Source organism: Pipistrellus kuhlii, unplaced genomic scaffold, assembly GCF_014108245.1.
Source record: "Pipistrellus kuhlii isolate mPipKuh1 unplaced genomic scaffold, mPipKuh1.p scaffold_m20_p_119, whole genome shotgun sequence".
Lineage (NCBI taxonomy): Eukaryota > Metazoa > Chordata > Mammalia > Chiroptera > Vespertilionidae > Pipistrellus > Pipistrellus kuhlii.
Window position 1 is genome coordinate 426303 of NW_023425426.1, and position 22796 is coordinate 449098.

At 36.8% G+C, this 22796-nt stretch overlaps 1 pseudogene; it reads right to left on the reverse strand.

Annotated features, from left to right (window-relative positions):
* LOC118716071 overlaps positions 1-22644 on the reverse strand; it is a 159951-nt pseudogene extending 137307 nt beyond the window's left edge.
* Positions 22645-22796: the final 152 nt, after the last annotated feature.

Genomic DNA, 22796 nt, shown 5'->3' on the forward strand with positions numbered 1-22796 from the left:
TGAGGATGAACTGGACAAAATTAATATATACGTTCAATGTGTTAGGAAACTTGAATTCCAGTCAAAGCTCAACTATAAACTCTCTATATGACTCTGGACAAATCTTCTCCAGGCCTTCATCTACAAAATGAAAATAGTTGAATTAGGTAAACTCCAAGGTCCCTTATAACACTGTTATTCCAGGTTAATATGATTTGCAGTTGTGGCTCAATGAATAAATATTATATTTCTTCTCCTCATCACCCAGTTAAACCAGGAAAATAAAACTGGTAAAAACAATAGATTAGGCTTCTTTTTTTTTCTTGAGAATTGGAAGATGAAAGGCTCAGGAGCAAGAATAGGTAACAATAGATACCTTTGAAAAGCAGTGCCAGAAAGCTAGAGGCAGTCATATACAGAGGGAAGAGTTTAGAAACAGCTATTGTGGATTATTTACAGAACTAAGAAACAAAAGCATGTACTGTTCAACAGATAATAAAAATGATCCCTGGAACAGAAACTTGAATCCACTAGGCAGAACTAATGGCTTTTCAAAATATTATTTTTGAACAGCCTTTTCTGTGGAAAAGTCTTGAAAATACTACCTCTGTGTCTGTGCTTAAGGCAAACATTGTTTCAGTTGAATGAATATGACCGATATCTGTTGTACACATATCCAGAAAATACTCAAATGTCCTGTCAGCTGCAGTGACATATTTCAAGACTGTTATTCAATGTGTAGCTGAATTTTCTCCATGTGCATTGCAACATCCTCAGCCTAATTCTTAAATGCCTGTTGGGAATTGAGGGGATTGGGAGATCATTGATCCAAGTCTGAGACTGGCTCTGAGTCAGGAAATGAACTTTAAATGCGTCATCGTCCCGGCTGGAGAAGGCTGCTGCACAGCAGAATTCAGCATCGCCTCAGTACAACCTTAGCAGGACCCTTTCCAAGACCATAAACTTTCCCTTTTCCAATTTCGTCTCCCAGACCCCTGAATTCTTCAAGTGTGGCACCATCTCCCATCCATCTCCCAGTATTCTAGATTCCTAAAAACCTCTTATGTAGCACAGCCTCCTGTAGAGTGTCTTGTGGGTATCTGGTGCCAAACCCTGTGCTATTAGGAAGGTAGGTGTTAGATTCTGGTCAAATTCTGGCTGTGGCAATGGCTGCACATATGCCCTTGGGAAAGGATCCAAGATTCTAATTTGAGAAAGATATCACTGTGGCCCAAAGAGGTTAAATAATGCACTCATGCTTATATAGGTTATCATAAACAGAGTCAGGACTATTTATCTTCTGACTCATGAGTGTTCTTTGGATGTGTGAAGGAGAGAGAGAGAGAGAGAGAGAGAGAGAGAGAGAGAGAGAGAGAGAGAGAGATATTCTTTTCCTGACAGTTTCAATGATAGGTATCTAAGAAATAGTTAATATAATAAAAGGTTCCCTGTTATAATGTGATGCTAAAAGTAGTCTGAAATAAAGCAGATGAAGGCTTGAATCCCAGGTACAATACTATAAGGCCTGTGACCTTGAGCAAATAAATGAAGCTCTCTTTTCTGTAATCTAGTTTGTCTAATATTAATATAAGCACTCCAGGTGGGTTTTTTGAACAGTGTAAACATGGACTTTTATTTTCAATTATTTTAACATATTTTTATATTTTTTATATTAAAGTTATGTTTCTTGTAAGCTGCCTATAATTGGCTCTTGCTTTTTAATGCAATCTGATAACTGGAGAGTAATTCCTTTTAGATAATTTCTATTGCTGTGCCTTTAATTGCAATCTGATAATCTATCTTCAAATTGGAGTGTTAGATTATTTAAATTTAATGTGATTATTGGTATTGTCAGATTTGAGTCTATTATCTTATTTGTTTCTTATTTGCTCCATCTGTTCTTCATTTCCTTTTCCCTCCTTTTCTGCCTTTCTCTGTTGATCAATGGAGTACTTTTTAATACTAATTTTTATCTCTCTTTTTGGCTTATTAACTATTGTTTTGTTATTTTTGGTATTTATAGTTTGCATCTTTGACTTCTGATAATCTTCCTTCAAGAGATAGTATAGTTTTACTATATTAATAAAAATCTTACCAGAGTAATACCTCCATTTATCCTCTACTGGCATTTATGTTATTGTTGCTATGCATTTTACTTTTATGTATGTTTTGAACTCCACAATACATCATTATTATTTTTGTTTAAACTGTCAGTTATCTTTAGCAGATCTCTCTCTCTCTCCCCCCACCCCTGTCTCTGCCTGTATTTACAATTTCCAGATTTCCACATGGCATGGTTTTCCTTCTGCCTAAAGGAGATCCTCTAACTGTTCCTATAGTGCAGGGCTTCTGGTGATAAAATATTTCAGTTTTTGTATGTCTGAAAATATCTTTATTTGCCTTCCTTTTTCAAAAATATTCTTGCCAGCTGTAGAATTCTAGGTAGATAGATTTTTTTCTTTTAACATTCTAACAATATTGCTGCACAATATCTTCTTCCTTCCTCCACCACCTTCTCCTCCTTTTTCTTTGTTATTTTGTATATAACAAGTCCTTTTTCTCTGACTGCTTTTGAGATTTTCTGTTTATCACTGGTCTTAGGCAATATGATCATACTATGCCTCTGTGTAGTGTTCTTCATATTTCTTGTGCTTGACATTCATTGAATTTCTTCCATTTGTGAATTTTTAGTTTCCACCAATTTTGGAATTTTCCCCCCAGCAACTATGTTTTTTCAAATACTCCCCTCCCAGCCCTGCCACTCATCTCTCTCCCCCTTTTTGTATGATTTCAAACATGGAAATTAAGCCAATTAATCTATCTCATAGTTCCATTTTAACATTTTTTTCTGGTTTTCTTTTTACTTTCCGTGTTTCCTTTTAGGTATTTCTTTTTCTTTTTCTTTTTCCTTCTTTTTTTTTTAGTATATTTTATTGATTTTTTTACAGAGAGGAAGAGAGAGAGATAGAGAGTTAGAAACATCGATGAGAGAGAATCATCGATCAGCTGCCTCCTGAACACCCCCCACTGGGGATGTGCTGCAACCAAGGTACATGCCCTTGACAGGAATCGAACCCGGGACCCTTGGGTCCGCAGGCCAACGCTCTATCCACTGAGCCAAACCGATCTTCGCGCTTTTAGATAATTTCTATTGCTGTGCCTTTAATTGCAATGATCTTCCTTCCTGCAATGTACAATCTTGCTAATCCTATCAGTGTACTTTTAATTTCGCACATTGAAGATTTTATCTCTAGAAGTTTGATGTAGGTCTTTTAAAATATCACCTATTTTTCTACTTAACTTTTTGAGCATGTAAAATTCAGTTTTAAAACTGTCTTAATGTCCTCTGCTAATTCTAGCATATATGTCATTTTTGGGTCAGTTTCAATTGATTTATGTCCTCATTATGGATCATGTTTCCTGCCTCTTTACAAGACTGTAAATCTTTGATTTGATGCCAGATTCTGTTATTTTATCTTAATGGCTGCTGGATATAATTGTATTTCTATAAATATTCCTGAGCCTTGTTCTATAAAGCAGTTAATTTACTTGGAAATATTTTTATCCTTTTGGGTCTTGCTTTTATTATTTGTTAGCTGATTCTGGAGCAGTGTTTAATCTAGGGCTACTTGTTTCCCATTACTGAGGAATGACCCTTCTGTGTACTCTGCCCAGTGCTCATGAATTACGAGTTTTTCCAGTCTGGATGGTGGGGACAGGTACTATTTCCAGCCCTGTGTGAGCAGCAAAAAGTTTTTTTTAAATTTTTTTCAGATGGCTCTTTCCCAGCCTTGGTTAGTCTCCTCACACACGTACTAATAACTACTGTGCTGAATATTTAAAAGAGGCCCTGTGCAGATCTCCAGAATTCTCTCTGCAGCTCTCTCTTCTTCCATAGCATGTTATATAAATTCTAGCTTTATTAGTCTCCCCAGACTTACAGCTGCATCTTTTTAACACAGGGGTCTACTGCCTTTGCCTCAATTCCCCTCTCTATGCCATGGCTCAGAAAATACCTTAAGATAGTAAGTTGGGGCAATTGCAGGGATTACTATATTTGATTCCCATCTCCCAGTTATCATTGCCCTTCATTGACTAATATTAATTTTTTAAAAATACAGTTTGTTCATGTATTTAGTCGCTTTTTTGCTTTTGGGAAGGTAAATCCATCACATCCTTGTTATCCCATTTTGCCTAAAAATTGAAGTCCCACATTAAGTTCTTAAACATTAGTTTCTCATCTGTAAAATGGAAATAACAGTGGTAACTAAGGCATTGAATATTTGTGAAGATTAAGTGTGATAACACATGTGAATCTCATAGTAGCTGATGAATAAATATATATTATCTTCCTCTCTCCTTTCTTACTGCTAGCATCCCTCTCCACACCATTCCTACCAGGGACTGCTCCTAGTAATGGCCCTCAGGGCCTAAAGGGCAGTTGAACTGTGTCTGTAACCAGTGTGCATTGTCAGTTCTTTTGAATTCATTCCAAAATTGTATTTTTTCCCCAAAATTGTATTTGTATACAGGAAAAGAAACACACCTGATCTATCTTAAGAAAACAGATAAAAATAAAGTAGCTTCATTCTTCCCTCAATGCTGGGAGTAAGTAAAAACAATATACGTAATTCTATCACTACTTCCAAAGGATAGGGTTTTGTTTTTTTTTTTGTTAGGTATGTCTCTTCCAGAGCTTCAGGATTGAGAGGAAGGGAGGGAAGGTGGAAGGCATAAGGCAAGCACACACACACACACACACATACACACACACGCACGAGAGGGAGGGAGGGGGGATAGAGAGGGAGAGAGAGAAAGGGAGAGAGAGAGAGAGAGAGAGAGAGAGAGAGAGAGAGAGAGAGAGAGAGAATGAATATATATATATTACCATTTTTATTTATTTATTTCTTTGTTTTTAAATTTCTTCATTGATTAAGGTATTACATATGTCCTTATTCCCCCATTACCCTCACCCTATTCATGCCCTTACTCCCCCTATGGGGGAGAGATCAACCAAAGGACTTTTATGCATGCATATAAGCCTAATTAATGGACACAGACAACAGGGGTGTAAGAGAATTAAAATATTAATCATTAAAACACAAACAGACCTTTAAAAGGTTATGTGTTATTTCAAATTTGGTATTTACTGTTCTTAAGGACAACTAGTGTTTACTTTCATAGTTTAGTTAAGTCTATGGATCATTTACATATACTTCTATTTGCCTTCTCCAGGAAGCAAAATACTTTTGAATGAGGAAGTCCCACACCCTCTTAGAAAACTGGATATAAAGATTGAAAGAAGCTCAGATGGAAAAGGAGAGCATACACCCAAAGATGGTGCAGGCCAAGGAGTGAGTCACAGCTAGCTTACAGTGTCCAAATATACTAGAACATAACTTGACCTTTAAAGAAGGAAAAATCTTTCCAAAGATTGAGTCAACTTATACCTTGCATCTTCCCCATGCACATTTTAGAGTACTGCCTTGGTTGTTCCTGCTGAACAGCAGTCCATTCATTGAATTGTTTATTCAATTAGCAAATATTTATTCAGCATCTACTATATGCAAAGCACAGTGCCAGAAGCAATGATGAATAAATATGGTATCTCTCTTATCAAATTTTTATAATCAAACTGCTGCCAAAGGTAAGGACTGATCCTAACTGGTGTCCTTAACTTTAACAGAATTTCATACTGGCAATCAATCTACTGTGGGAGTTGGAAGAGAAATGCTTTTTAAAAAATTATTTTTGGCCGAAACCGGTTTGGCTCAATGGATAGAGTGTCGGCTTGGGAACCGAAGGGTCCCAGGTTCGATTCCGGTCAAGGGCATGTACCTTGGTTGCGGGCATATCCCCAGTGGGGGGTGTGCAAGAGGCAGCTGATCGATGACTCTCTCTCATCAATGTTTCTAACTCTCTATCTCTCTCCCTTCCTCTCTGTACAAAATCAATAAAATATATTTAAGGAAAAAAATAAAAAATTCTTTATGTTTCAAGCATTTCAAGTCTCCTCTCCATCACTCTTGATCTCCCCCAAGCCATCCCATGTCCCCAGTACATGCCCTCGCTCTCCCCCCCCTACTCTCCGTGTCTATGGGTTATGCTTATAAGCATGCACACAAGTCCTTTGGTTGATCTCTTACCCCCTCTCCCCTGCCCCTGCTTTCCCTCTGAGGTTGTACGGTCTATTTGATGCTTCTCTGTCTCTGGATCTATTTTTGTTCATCAGTTTATGTTGTTCATTATATTCCACAAATGACTGAGATCATGGGATATTCATTTTTCTCCAACTGACTTATTTTTTAAATTGTGTTTTATTTCAGTCCTGACCATTATTAAGCTTTAATTCAGTCCTACCCATTCACACATCACATGCCCCCCAAACCATAAAGTTAAGCTCTGAGTTTGATTCCCATCTCCCAGTTATCATTGCCCGTCACTGACTAATATTTAGTGTTTTAAAAACATAGGAACTATCTCACATCTTTCTGGACTATTACTGATTCTTGACTTTGCTTCCCATTTTTGATGGCCTTCCTGCCCTATGGAGTTGTCAATGTCAACTTATGTATCAATCTTGATTCTCTAAGGACTTTCATCTAGTTTACCCCTCTGAATCTTTTCTTGGATACTTCAGGCAGGTCAAGCTGTGGTGGTGCCCATGACACATTCTGGCTAGGTTTTTCTTAGTTCCTAGGAAATGAAAATAGGGCATTTTGGTATGTAGTCACTAGTCAATAGGAAGCCTACTCAAGACGTACCACAGAGATGTATTTGTTCCATATATATATATATATATATATATATATATATATATATATATATATATATATATGGCAGCTACTATGTGCCAGGAATACTGCTCTGATAAAGCTATACTCTAACGAGGAAAGTTGCATTAATTTTTAAAAAGCACAGGCAGGATAATGATGATAACAACCATTAAAGGAAATATGGAGAGCTGTGATGGAGAAATATTGGCTTGTGGTGGAGATGGCTACTTCCATTTGGGTATTTAAGAAAGTCCACCTTAAAGAATTGTCACTTAAACAGATCTGTGGGTTAAGTAGGAGCCAGTTATGCAATGATTCGCCTGGAGGAAGAGCTTTCTGGTCAGAGGGAACAACAAGTGAAAAGAAAAAGTTGTATGTTATGCAAGAGTAACAGAATGAAGACCAGAGGGGCTGGAGAATGACGAGCAAAAGAGGGACATGAGATAAGATTGCAGATGTGGGCAAGGAGCAGATCTTTGGTTTGATTTTATACCATAGTATAATAGAAGCTTTTCAGCTTCATGTTGCTGAGATCTACTTCCCAGCAGGAATCCCAGATCAAAAGTTCAGAAACATGTGTCTTGGTATTATTCAACCATGAATTTATTTATCTCATTTAACAAGTTACTTCTCTATTTTCTCCCCTAAGTTTTCTCATTGAAAAATTAAAGGATTGAATTAGACTTTTTAAAGAACTCTTCAAGCTCCAATATTCTATGATCTATAACATGACTTTCAAAATTCTGACTAAAATCTCTGATCTGTGGATTAATTTCAGTTGAGTTGCTTCATGCTTTGTTACTTCTGTGGATAGAAATCTTAAGGGATATATTCCCATATAGACTTTATATTCTGATGAATTTTCTCAAAGTTAATTTTTACATATCTTTATTGTCTATGAAATAACTGCTAACATAGTTTTATTCTCATTTACTTTCAAAATATGGTTTAAAAAAGACTCCCTTTAAAAAAATTTGAAACTGATTCTATATATAGATAGATTATTGAAGATGTTTGAATAACAATTTTAAAATAAGTAATAGATTTATTGATAAATAATTCACACATCATATAATTCATCCATTAAAAGTATACAATTCACTGGATTTTAGTATATTCAAGAGTTGTGCAGACAGCATCACAACAAAATTTAGAGCACTTTTATCACCCCCTCAAATAAACCTCTGATCTATTTGCATAAATCACAATTTCAAGAGTCTCATTCTCTATTGACTGAACTGGTTGGGTGTAATACAAATCACAATTTTAAAAAGCCTACAGAAATATGTAATTTTTAAGAAGTGTCATGAGCTAATATTTAAGAGAGTGACCTTTTCTCTTGGATCTCTGTGAAAGCTAACTTTGGAGGAGTTGGTTCGCCTCATTCCACTGTGGGCTATGGTAAATAAGTTTAGAATACAGGGTACGGCAAAAGTGGGATTACTGTTGTGAGTATGCAAAATTCTTGTATTGTTATCAATTAATTTTTGTATTATTTTTCATATGAACAACTGTGAACCTACGTACGCCACCCCCTCCCTGCCCCGTATCACAACAATAGTAGCACAATAAAGATTAAATTAGCCAAGACCGGTTTGGCTCAATGGATAGAGCATTGGCTTGGGGACTGAAGGGTCCCGGGATTGATTCCTGTCAAGGGCATGTACCTTGGTTGCGGGCATATTCCCAGTAGGGGGTGTGCAACAGGCAGCTGATCGATGACTCTCTCTCATCGATATTTCTAACTCTCTATCTCTCTCCCTCTCTGTACAAAATCAATAAAATATATATTTAAAATAAAAGACTAAATTAGTCCTGACCGGGTTGCTCAGTTGGTTGGAGCATCATCCCGTGCACCAAAAAATCTTTAGCTATCTACATATACTGGCTGCTTAGATGTATATTTGTGTAGCCCTCATAGATGTCAAACAATCTATCAATCACATGAATGGATGTTACTTGCTGAAGACTGTTTAGTTTGTATGGAGATATTTAGGGAAATTGGTAGCCTGTTATCGAGCATCAAAAATAACAGGGACCTTGCCAAAACCAGTTTGGCTCAGGGGATAGATCATCAGCCTGTGGACTAAAAGGTCCCAGGTTCGATTTCTGTCAAGGGCATGTACCTTGGGTTGCTGGCACATCCCTAGTAGGGGATGTGCAAGAGGCAGCTGATCGATGATTCTCTCTCATCAATGTTTCTAACTCTCTATCGCTCTCTCTTCCTCTCTGTAAAAAATCAATAAAATATATTTAAAAAAAGAACAGAGACCAAATTATTAAGCTTCTCTTGCTACCTACAGGAATATTTATATTATAGTCAGGGCTTATTTGCTATTGACCTCTGACCTTCCCACTGTGATAATGTAGCCAACCTGGGTCAGGAGAAAATTTAATTCTATTGATAAATTCTGGAAGGTCAGGTCTTTAATTGCTCTTACTGTCAGCATTTTATCCATATAGAATATTGTGTTTTTTATGTTTTTTTTAAAAAATATTTTATTGATTTTTTTACAAAGAGGAAGGGAGAGGGACAGAGAGCTAGAAACACTGATGAGAGAGAAACATCTACCCGCTGCCTCCTGCACACCCACTACTGTTGTGTTGATGCCCTTGACCGGAATCGAACCTGGGACCTTTGAGTCCGCAGACCGACGCTCTATCCACTGAGCCAAACTGGTTTCGGTATTGTTTTTTATCATGATACCCAGTGTTCTTAAATATTTTTTGGAACTTTTCCAAGATAGTTTATGATAAAGAAAATGGAAGAGTACAGTTAGAATATGGTAAAAATTATAACAATGTTAAGGGTTTGAGCTCCAGCCAGTGGTCTGTCAGCTAATTACACTGTGGTCTACCCAAGCACCCAAATCAGATTTTTCTGGCCTCTAGGACCTGTTTGTTATTCCTATTGGTAAAAAACTATGAATACATACATTGAATGGACAGAAAATTTCACACTACTTGGGGTGTTTTAAAGGTGTCCGAAATTACAACTATTTGCTTATTTGTGAGTCCAAATTTAGTTATAAAGAATGGTCACTGGGAGGTTGCTTGGGTGTTTTTCTTTAGCACATCCCAATAGCAAGCTTACTCCAGGGTTCACGAAAAGGGACTTCTCGGAGTGGTACTGACTTGAAGGTGCTTTTCTTTTTTTAACTCTATGGTTCTAGCTAACATAAAAGACCTTAAATATTGAATAGTGCTCCTATGGGAGATGCCAGTCTCTCCCCCAGGCCTACTGGGGAGTCAGTAACTGAATTTTTACAATTAGTGAGGTAGTTCATACACACATTAAAGTCTGAGAAGCACTAGGACAAATGGTCTCTAAGAATATCCATTAGGTTAGGCAGTAATTCTAGAACTTTCATGAAATAAGTTTGGGGTGGGGCCTGTAATCCTGCATTTATAACAAGATCCACAGTGATGCCACTGTTGCTCACCACAGAGCATGTTTCTGTAGTAATAAGCTGGCTTTTGATTTTCTGTGATTTTGAAATGAAAATAGATTACAAAAACCTTAAGTATGCACATGTTTACCTAACTTCTTCCCTAGTTTCATTTATAATGTATCTGACATGAATATGTGCTAGCCAGCATATCTTGAGTTACCTGGAAGAATCTGTGTGTCCATTATAGAAATAAATTACTTTTTAAGGTACTTTATACTTTTTGAAACAAATGTCAACACATTCTTTCATTTTATCCCTACCTGCCCTTGTTCTCTCTGCATGGTCCTCCAGGGCTGGGCTGGTCTGGTCCTTGAAGTTGTGGCAATGTGTTTGGTCTTAGACACAAACATAAACACTAAAGCTGGAATGTTGAGCTGGTTACCAATGAGCTGGCTCTATTTCCCTGAGACCAGGGGTTTCCCAGGGTACTCCGGGAGGAAAGAGTGCTCAAAATAAGGGTGGGCCTCTTGAGAGGTAAATGGGGCTATTAGAAAAATCTATGTGTTGTGGGGGTTCAACTTTAAGATAGTAGGGGTTTTAACATGTCTCTCCTTTGCCCTGTCCCAGTGGAGACAAGAGGAGGGAAAGGAACTGTGGAAACACACTGGTAATTGTCAGGTAACTACTTGAAACACACTAAAAGAGCTGGTTTGGGATGGTCTAGTCAGGTATTATTTACAATTCCTCTCTGCTTTTTCACTTCTTTACTACAGAACTCTAATCAAAATGCAAGTAGTAATTAAGTGTAAAGCTCCTCAGAGATGTTTTGTTGATGATTAAGTAGAAGCCAGATGGCAAAGTTGCAGAATAGGCTGAACAGAGGGAAAACATAAACTGAATTATTGACTTTGAATGCCTTGGAAATGTATTTACTTTGCTGCTGGGCTATGTGCTAGGCCCATGGAGTGTTCATAGTATAAACTCTCCACATCTTTATATTCTATATATTCTTTAATATTCCCAATTAATAGTGGGTAGCCAAGGCACATTTAGTTCAAAACAACCACTTAATATATGGCAAATAGCCCAACTAAAGGTTTATTTCCTAAGTATTCAGAAGATTATAAGACTGTGAAGTTAGTAGATACTTTGAAGAACAAGGCTTTTAATGCAGAGATATCACAGATCTCATCATGATTAGAAGCAAACATATTTTCCCTTTTTATTTTATTTTTTCCTTTTAAAATCTTTTTTTTGTAAATTTCATTTTTCAAGTACACTTTACATTGAATATTACTTATATTAGTTTCATGTGTATAGATAGTGGTTAAATAATGATATACTCTACAAAGTATTTCCTGCTGATATTTCCAGTACCCACCTGGCACCACAGATAGTTATTACAATATTATTGACTATATTCTCTATTTTATATTTTACATCCCCATGACTATTTTGTAACTTCATCTTTTTCATCCAATCCCCAACTCCCTTTCCTTCTGAAACCATCAGTTTCTTTTCTTTATCTATGAGTCTGTTTCTGTTTTGTTTGATCATTTATATTGTTGTTTATATTCTACATATAACTGAAATTATATGGTATTTGTCTTTCCCTGATAGACTTATTTCACTTAACTTAATACCCTCTATGTCAATCCATGCTGTTGAAAATGGTAAGAATTTTTTTTTGTGTGTGTGGCTGAGCAATATGTAAATATGTAACATCACACTTTTATCCACTTGTTTATTAATGGGCATTTGAGTTACTTCCATATATTGGCTATTGTAAATAATAATGCACTGAATATAGAAATATATATATATATATATATATATATATATATATATATATATATATGTATTTGCATTAGTGTTTTCGGTTACTTAAGATATATATCCAGAAGTGCAATGACTGGGTCATAAGGCAGTTATATTTTTAATCTTTAGAGGACCATCCCTACTGTTTTCCCTAGCAGCTGTACCAATTTGCATTCCCACTAACAGAAAGCAAACATTTATTGATACAAAATAACATGGAGATATAAAGTACAGCATAAGGAATATAGTCAATTATGTTGTAAAAACTATGTATGGTACCAGGTCTGTGCTAGAAATATTGTGGGAACATTTTGTAAAGAATATGATTATCTAACCACTATGCAATGCACCTGAAACTAATGCAAAATAATATTGAATGTAAACTGAAATTTAAAAAGAAAATTTAAAAAATAATCATATAATGTCACTAAAATAATAACACCCCCCCCCAAAAAAAAAACATAAAATATACGCACACACATTAGCCTTGGCCCACATAGGATCAGGTTAATCAATATAATTGTCTTCCACCTCCACATATTGTCCCTCTGGAAGGTCTTCAGGGGACACTAACACATGGAGGTGTCATCTCTTATGATAACCATGCCTTCTTATGGAATACCTCCTGAGGGACCTGCTGAGGCTCTTCCTGAAGAGGTGTCACTCTATTCAGAAGTATGTCTATGGTGGTTTCCTTGTTTTGCTTCTTTTTGTCATTATGGATTTGCTTGTAAGCAGAAAATGCACCATGAACATTCTTCACTATTTATGAAAATCTATCTGTGGTGGGATCCATGCTTTCATACTTGTTTTTTTATTAAAGTATTATATGTGTACTTATCTTACCAATTCTCCCCCCACTCCCACACATGCCCTGACCCCCAGAATTTTGCATCTATTGGTTATGCTTATATGCACGCATACAAGTCCTTTGGTTTGATAACTTAACTCCCCCACCACCCCCTAAACTTCCATCTGTAATTTCTCAGTCTGTTTGATGCTTTATTCTCTCAGGCTCTATCTTTTTGTTTATCAGTTTATAATGTTCCTTATTATCCATAAATGAGTGAGATCATGTGGAATTTTTCTTTCATTGACTGGCTTATTTCTCTTACCATATGTTCTTAAATTCCATCAATGTTGCGGCAAATGGTAAAAATTCATTTTTTTATGGCAGCATAATATTCCATTGTGTAGATGTACCATAGTTTTCTGATATAGTCATCTGCTGATGGGCACCTAGACTGTTTACAAATCCTAGTTATTATAAATTGTGCTGCTGTGAACATAGAGGTGCACATATCCTTTCTGATTGGTGTTTCTAGTTTCTTGGGATATATTCCTAGGAGTGGGATTACTGGGTCAAATGGGAGTTCCATTTTCAGTTTTTTGAGGAAGCTTCATACTATTCTCCACAGTGGCTGCACCAGTCTCTGTTCCCACCAGCAGTGCAGAAGGGTTCCTTTTTTCCCCCCGCATCCTCACCAGCACTTGTCCTCTGTTGATTTGTTGATGATAGCCATTCTGATAGGTATGAGATGGTATCACGTTGTTTTGATTTGCATCTCTCGGATAATTAGTGACTTTGAGCATGTTTTCATGTGCCTTTTGGCCTTCCTTCTATCTGCTTTCGAAAAGATTCTATTTAGGTCCATTGCCCATTTTTTATTGGATCATTTATCTTCCTTTTACTAAATTGTATAAGCTGCCTGTAGATATTGGGTATTAAACCTTTATCAGTGATAACATTTGCAAATATGTTCTCCCATACAGTGGGCTTTCTTGTTGTTTTCTTGATGGTTTCCTTTGCAGTGAAAAAACTTTTTATTTTGATGTAGTCCCATTTGTTTATTTTCCCTTTAGCTTCCATTGCCCTAGGAACAGTATCAGTGAAGAAGTTCTTTCTGCATGTCTGAGATTATGCTGCCTGTGGATTCCTCTCATATTTTTATTGTTTCCTGTCTTATGTTTAAGTCCTATATCCATTTTGAGTTTATTTTTGTGTATGGTGTAAGTTGGTGATCTAGTTTCATTTTTTGCATGTATCTGTCCAACTTTCCCAACACCATTTATTGAAGAGACTGTCTTGTCTACATTGTATGTTCATGCCTCTTTTGTCAAATATTAATTGAGCATAGTGGTTTGGGTTGATGTCTGGATTCTCTATTCTATTCCATTGGTCTATATGTCTGTTTTTGTGGCAGTACCAGGCTGTTTTTAGAACAGTGGCTTTGTAATACAGCTTTAAACCTGGTATTGAGATCCCTTTTACTTTATTATTTTTTATCAGGATCGTTGTGGCTATTCGGGGTCTTTTTTATTCTAGATGACTTTTTGGAGAGTTCTTTCTAGGTCTGTGGAAAATGCCATTGGTATTTTTCAATGCACTCACGTTGGGAGTGCATTGAATCTATAGATTGCTTTGGGTAGTATGGACCTTTTAATGATGTTGATTCTATCAATCCATGAACATGGTATGTTCTTTCATCTGTTTACATCTTCCTCTATCTCTTTTTTCAGTGTCCTGTATTTTTCCATGTATCGGTCTTTTACCTCCTCAGTTAAGTTTATTCCTAGATACCTTAATGTTTTTGGAGCGATGGTAAATTGGATTGATTTTTTTATTCTCTCTTTCTGTAAGTTCACTATTGGGGTATAGAAATGCCATAGATTTATTGGCATTAATTTTGTATCCTGCTACATTGTCAAATTCATTTATTAAGTCTATTAGATTTTTGATGGAGTCTTTCTGGTTTTTTACATATAATATCATGTCATCTGCAAATAAGGACAGCTTTACTTCTTCTTTTTTCAATTTTTATGCCTTTTATTTCTTCTTCTTGTGTGATCAAAATGGCTAATATTTCCAGTACTATGTCCAAGAGGAGTGGGGAGAATGAGAATCCATGTCTTGTTTCTGTTCTTAGGAGAAATCGTTATAGTTTTTGCACATTGAGTATGGTGTTTGCTGTAGATTTATCACATATAGATTTTATTGTGTTTCAGAATGATCCTTCTATTCCCACCTTGTTGAGAGTTTTTATCAGGAAAGGGTGTTGGATGTTGTCAAATGCTTTTTTGCATCAATTTATATGACTATGTGGTTTTTATCTCTCAATTTGTTTATGTGATGTATCATGTTTATTGATTTTCATATATTTTATCATCGTTTTATTCCTGGGATGAATCCTACTTGGTCATGGTGTATAATTTTTCTTATATACTGCTGCATCCCGATTTGCTAGAATTTTGTTGAGGATTTTGGCATCTATGTTCATGAGGGATATTGGCCTGTAATTCTCTTTCATTCTGTTGTCTTTATCTGATTTTGGTATTAGGGTGATGCTGGCTTCATAGAAGGAGGATGGAAGTGTTCCTTCATCTTGAATTTTTTGGAATAGTCTGAGGAGGAAAGGTTTTAGTTCTTCCTTGAATGTTTGGTAAAACTCCCCTGTTAAGCCATCTGGCTCTGGGCTTTTGTTTGCTGGAAGCTTTTTGATGACTGCTTTAATTTCTTCCAGTTACTGGCCTATTGAGCTGTTTAGAATCTTCCTGATTGAATTTTGGAAGGTTGTATTTTTCTAGGAATATGTCCATTTCCTCCAAGTTGTCCAGTTTGTCGGAATAGAGATATTTGTAGTATTTTTTTAAACAATCCTTTGTATTTCGGCAGGGTCTGTGTTATTTTACCTCTTTCATTTATGATTTTGTTTATTTGCATCCTCTCTCTTTGCTTCTTGGTGAACCTGGCTACAGGTTCATCAATCTTGTTTATCCTTTCAATGTATCAGGTCTTGGTTTTTGTTGATCTTTCATATTGTTTCTTTGGTTTCTATGTCGTTTATCTCTGCTTGATCTTTATTATTTCCTTCCTTCTGCTTACACTGGGCTTTTCTTGTTGCTGTCTCTCTAACTCTTTGAGTTGTATGGTTAGGTAATTTATTACCATTGTTTCTTGTTTTTTTTGCAGTAAGCTCGTAGAGCTATGAACTTCCCTCTCAAGACTACTTTTGCTGTGTCCCATAGATTTTGGATTGTTGTGTTTTCATTATCATTTGTTGCAATGTTTTAAAAATTTCTTCTTTGATCTCTCTGGTAACCCAGTCATTGTTTAATGGATGCTGTTTAGTCTCCATGTGTTTGATTTCTTTGGATTGTTTTTATTTTATTTATTTATTTATTTATTTATTTATTTATTTATTTTTATTTATTAAATCTTTATTGTTCATATTATTACAAATGCTCCTCATTTTTCCCCCCCTCCATTGCTACCCTCCACCAGGTTCCCACCCCACCATCTGCCATTTCCACACCCTCCATTGTCCTCATCTATAGGTGCACAGTTTTTTGTTCAGGCTCTTCCTGCAGCCCCCACTCCCCTTTTCCCTGAGAATCATCAGTTCACTCCCCTTCCATACCTCTGATTCTATTATATTCACCAGTTAATATTGTTCATCAGGTTTTTAATTCCCTTGGCTTTTAGTTTCACTTGTTGACACATATTTATTGATCATAATTTTTATCTATATATTCTGTCTTTTCCTAAATAACCCCTTTCAGCAATTCATATAATTCTGGTTTGGCGGTGATGAACTCCTTTAGCTTTTTTTTTTATTATTATTATTTGTGAAGCTCTTTATCTGGCCTTCGATTCTGAGTGTTAGCTTTGCTGGGTAGAGTATTTTTGGCTGTAGGTTCTTGCTATTCATCACTTTGAATATTTCTTGCCATTCCAGTCTGGTCTGCATGGTTTCTGTTGAGAAATCAGCTGACAATAGTATGGGTGCTCCTTTATAGATAACTACCTGCTTTGCTCTTGCTGTTTTTTTTTTTTTAATCTCGAATTTTTATTTTTTTTATTTTTTTTTAAATTTATTTATTTATTTTTTTAACATATTTTAATGATTTTTTTGCCCCCCTCCCTCCCTCCCCCATATCTCCTCCCTCCCCATAGTTTTATGTCCATTGGTTGTACTTATATGCATGTATACAAGTCCTTCGGTTGATCTATTATCTCCCCCAGATCCTCCTCCCCTCCCCGCTGTAATTTGACAATCTGCTTGTTGCTTTACTGTCTCTATATCTATCTTTTGGTTCATCAGTTTATAATGCTCTTTATTATCCACAAATGAGTGAGGTCATGTGGTGTTTCTCTTTCATTGATTGGCTTATTTCACTCAGCATGATGTTCTCCAATTCCATCCAGGTTGCTGCAAATGATGAGAATTCCTTCTTCTTTATGGCAGCATAGTATTCCATCGTGTAGATGTACCATAGCTTTTGGATCCAATCATCTGCTGACGGGCACCTAGGCTGTTTCCAAATTCTAGCTATTGTAGATTGTGCTGCTATGAACATAGGGGTGCATATATCCTTTCTGATTGGTGTTTCTAGTTTCTTGGGATATATTCCTAGGAGTGGGATTACTGGGTCAAATGGGAGTTCCATTTTCAGTTTTTTGAGGAAACTCCACACTGTTCTCCACAGTGGTTGCACCAGTCTGCATTCCCACCAGCAGTGCACGAGGGTTCCTTTTTCTCCGCAACCTCGCCAACACTTGTCGTTTGTTGATTTGTTGATGTTGGCCATTCTGACAGGTGTGAGATGGTACCGCATTGTTGTTTTGATTTGCATCTCTCGTATAATTAGTGACTTTGAGCATGTTTTCATGTGCCTTTTGGCCTTCCTTCTGTCTTCTTTTGAAAATATTCTATTTAGGTCCCTTGCCCATTTCTTAATTGGATCATTCATCTTCCTTTTATTTAGTTGTATCAGCTGTCTGTAGATGTTAGAGATTAAACCTTTATCAGTGGTGTTATTTGCAAATATGTTCTCCCACACCGTGGGCTTTCTTGTTGTTTTGTTGATGGTTTCTTTTGCTGTAAAAAAGCTTTTTATTTTGATGTAGTCCCATTTGTTTATTTTCTCTTTAGCTCCCATTGCCCTAGGGGCAGTATCAGTGAAGAAGTTCTTTTGGCATACGTCTGAGATTTTGCTGCCTGAGGATGCTTCTAGTATTTTTATGGTTTCCCGTCTGATGTTTAAGTCCTGTATCCATTTTGAGTTTATTTTTGTGTATGGTGTAAGTTGGTGATCTAGTTTCATTCTTTTGCATGTGTCTACCCAATTTTCCCAACACCATTTATTGAAGAAACTGTCTTGACTCCATTGTATATTCTTTCCTCCTTTGTCAAATATTAATTGAGCATATTGATTTGGGTTGATATCTGGGTTCTCAATTCTATTCCATTGATCTATATGTCTGTTCTTGTGCCAGTACCAGGCTGTTTTGAGAACAGTGGCTTTGTAATACAGTTTGAAGTCCGGTATTGAGATCCCTCCTACTTTACCCTTCTTTCTCAGGATTGCTGTGGCTATTCGGGGTCTTTTATTGTTCCAAATGAACTGTTGGAGAGTTCTTTCTAGGTCAGTGAAATATGCCCTTGGTATTTTAATGGGGAGTGCACTGAACCTATAGATTGCTTTAGGAAGTATGGACATTTTGATGATGTTGATTCTACCAATCCATGAACATGGTATGTTCTTCCATCTCCTTACATCATCCTCTATCTCTTTTTTCAATATCGTGTAATTTTCTGCATATAGATCCTTTACTTCCTTAGTTAAATTTATTCCTAGGTATCTTAATGTTTTTGGTGAGATGGTAAATGGAATTGCTTTTTTAGTCTCTGTTTCTGTAGTTTCACTGTTGGTGTATAGAAATGCCATGGATTTCTTGGCGTTAATTTTGTATCCTGCTACATTGCCAAATTCATTTATTAAGTCAATTAGTTTCTTAATGGAGTCTTTTGGGTTCTTTATGTACAATATCATGTCATCTGCAAATAAGGATAACTTTACTTCTTCTTTTCCAATTTGGATGCCTTTTATTTCGTCCTCTTGTCTAATTGCAATGGCTAGTACTTCCAGTACTATGTCAAACAGGAGTGGCGAAAGTGGGCATCCCTGTCTTGTTCCTGTTCTTAGAGGGAATGGTTTTAGTTTTTGCCCATTGAGTATAATGTTGGCTGTGGGTTTATCATATATAGCTTTTATTATGTTGAGGTATGATCCTTGTACTCCCACTTTGTTAAGAGTTTTTATCAGGAAAGGGTGTTGGATTTTATCGAATGCTTTTTCTGCATCAATTGATATGACTATATGATTTTTATCTTTCAATTTGTTTATGTGATGTATCACGTTTATTGATTTGCGGATATTGTACCATCCTTGCATTCCTGGAATAAATCCTACTTGGTCATGATGTATGATCTTTGTGATGCTCTGCTGGAGCCGATTTGCTAGGATTTTGTTGAGGATTTTGGCATCTATGTTCATGAGGGATATTGGCCTGTAATTCTCTTTCATTGAGTTGTCTTTATCTGGTTTTGGTATTAGGGTGATGCTGGCTTCATAGAAGGAGTTTGGAAGTGTTCCTTCCTCTTGAATTTTTTGGAAAAGTCTGAGGAGGATAGGTTTTAGTTCTTCCTTGAATGTTTGGTAAAACTCTCCTGTGAAGCCATCTGGCCCTGGGCTTTTGTTTGCTGGAAGCTTTCTGATGACTGTTTCAATTTCTTCCCAAGTCACTGGTCTATTGAGATTTTAGATTCTTCCTGATCGAGTTTTGGAAGTTTGTATTTTTCTAGGAATATGTCCATTTCCTCCAGGTTGTTCAGTTTGTTGGAATAGAGTTGTTCATAGTATTTTGTAACAATCCGTTGTATTTCGTTGGGGTCTGTTGTTATTTCACCTGTTTCATTTCTGATTTTGTTTATTTGGGTCCTCTCTCTTTGTGCCTTAGTTAGCCTGGCTAGAGGTTCATCTATCTTGTTTATTCTTTCAAAGAACCAGCTCTTGGTTTTGTTGATCTTATGTATTGTTTTTTTGGTCTCTATGTCATTTATCTGTGCTCTGATTTTGTTATTTCCTTCCTTCTGCTTACACTGGGCTTTTCTTGTTGCTCCTTTTCTAACTCTTTGAGTTGTAGAGTTAGATCATCTGTTACCCTTTTTTCTAGTTTTTTTGCAGTAGGCTTGTAAGGATATGAACTTCCCTCTCAAGACTGCTTTTGCTGTGTCCCATAGATTTTGGATTGTTGTGTTTTCATTGTCATTTGTTTCCAGGATGTTTTTAATTTCTTCCTTGATTTCTCTGGTAACCCAGTCCTTGTTTAATAGCATGCTGTTTAGTCTCCATGTGTTTGATTTCTTTGGATTATTTTTATTGTAGTTAATTTCCAGTTTTATGTAATTATGGTCTGAGAAGATACTTGATATGATTTCTATCTTCTTGAATTTGAAGAGACTTTGCCTATGACCCAAAATGTGGTCTATCTTTGAGAATGTCCCATGTGCACTTGAGAAGAATGTATATTCTGTGGCTTTGGGGTGGAGTGTTCTGAAGATGTCAATTAATTCCATCTGGTCTAGTGAGTCATTTAGGATTGATATTTCTTTGCTGATTTTTTGTTTAGATGATTTGTAGAAGGGTGACAGTGGGGTATTAAAATCTCCTACTATGATTGTATTGCTATTAATCTCTCTCTTAATGTCCTCCAGCAGTTTTTTTATGTATTTGGTTGCTCCTGTATTGGGTGCATATATATTTACCAGGGTTATTTCTTCTTGTTGGATTGTTCCCTTTAGTATTATGAAGTGGCCTTCATTATCTCTTATTATGTCCTTCACTCTGAGATCTAATTTGTCAGATATAAGTATTGCTACCCCAGCTTTTTTTTCATTTCCATTTGCCTGGAAAACTTTTTTCCATCCCTTCACCCTCAGTCTGTGTGCATCTTTTTTCTGAGGTGGGTTTCTTGTAGACAACAGATGTATGGGTCTTGTTTTCTTATCCAATCTGTTACCCTATGTCTTTTGATTGGAGCATTTAATCCATTTACATTTAAGGTTATTATTGATAGGTACAACATTTGACGCCATTTTATTCTATACCCGTGTTCCTTCTTCACTTCCTATTTCTTTATTTTTACAGTAGACCCTTTAGCATTTCTTGCATTACTGGTTTGGTGGAGATAAATTCCTTCAGTCTTTTTTTGTCTGTGAAGCTCCTGATTTCCCCTTCAATTTTGATTGATAGCCTTGCTGGGTACAGTATTCTTGGATTCAGACCCTCCTTTGCATGACTTTGTATATTTCATCCCATTCCCTTCTGGCCTGGTAAGTTTCTGTTGAGAAATCAGTTGCTAGTCTGATGGGGGTTCCTTTGTATGTAACTTTCTGTCTCTCTCTGGCTGCTTTTAAGATTCTTACTTTGTCATTGTTGTTTGCCAATTTGATTATAATGTGCCTTGGAGTCTGTCTTCTGGGATTCATTTTGCTTGGGACTCTGCGAGCATCTTGGATTTGTGTGGGTTTTTTTCTTCTCTATTTCAGGAAAGTTTTCTGTCATTATTCTTGAAATACTTTTTCCATGTCTACCTCAGTTTCCTTTCCTTCTGGAACCCCTATTATTCGAATATTATTTTGTTTTGTAATGTCCCAAAGCTCCCGTAGGCTCTCCTCCTGCTTTTTAATCTTTTTTTCTAGAAGCTGCTCTACTTGGTATTTTTTTCCATCTTATCTTCTAGCTCACTGATGCGGTCCTCTGCTTCCTCTAGTCTACTCTTGATGCTTTCTATTGAGTTCTTCATGGTAGCGATGTCATTTTTCATTTCTTCTTGGTTCTTCTTCAATTCCTCATGGTTCTTCTTCAGTTCCTCATGGTTCTTCCTCATTTCTTCTTGGTTATTGTCAAATTTCTCTTCCATTCTTTTTAGCCAGCCTATGATCATTATTCTGAATTCTTGCTCTGGTAGGCTGCTTACCTCGGGCTCGTTTACTTCCTTTTCTGGTGATGCCTGCTTTCTTTCATGTGCGGACTATGTTTTGTCTCCCCATGGCCTCTCTTCTCAGGATGTCTGGTTATGTGGTGTTCCTTCTCCTTTCCGTGGGTGACCGAAGAAACTCCCCGGATTCCACGCGCCAGTGCCGATTCGGGCTTCTCAGCTGCTTGATGGACCTCCCCGCTGTGTGTTTTTCCAGGGCCTCAGGGATGCTCCTCCTTTCCTGGTAAGATGGCGCTGCCTTCTCTCCGCGAGAGCTCGCTGGGAGAGCCACCGCAGCCGCGGCAGTGCTGGCCTCTTGTCAGGAAATCTTGTCCAGCGGACTTTTCCTTACCTTCCTAGAGAATTCCGAAGCCCCTTAGCTGCCAATCAAACATTCCCTGAGCGACTCAGACGCTGTTCTCTATCTGTTTTGGAACCAGAGTCAGAACAAGTCGACTGTTCGTGTCGCCATCTTCAAGCTCCCCCCTGCTCTTGCTGTTTTAATATCCTCTCTTTGTCTTTTGCTCTTGGAATTTTAATTATGATGTGTCTTGGTGTGTTTCCTCTTTGGATTCCTTTTGTTTGGGGTTCTGTGTGCTTCCTGGACTTGTAAGTCTATTCTTTTCACCAAGTGGGGGAAGTTTTCTGTCACTATTTTTTCATTATGTTTTCAGTATCTTGCCTCTCTCTCTTCTTCGGGGACCCCATAATCTGATGTTGGTTCGTTGAAATTGTCCCGCAGTTTTCTTTCACTATCTTCAACTTTCTGGATTCTCTTATATTCTTGCTTCTTTGGAGGAATGTCCTCTGGTTCTTTGTGTTCCAAAGCTTTGACTCGATTCTTGCAATCTTCCATTCTGTTTTTAGGACTCTGTATAATATTTTTTATTTCAGACAATGTATTCTTTATTTTTAGTTGATCCCTTTTCATCTCCTCATAGGTCTTATCGACCTTTTCTAGGAAATTCTTAAAAAAACCTTATAAGTGTGGTTTTGAACTCTATATCC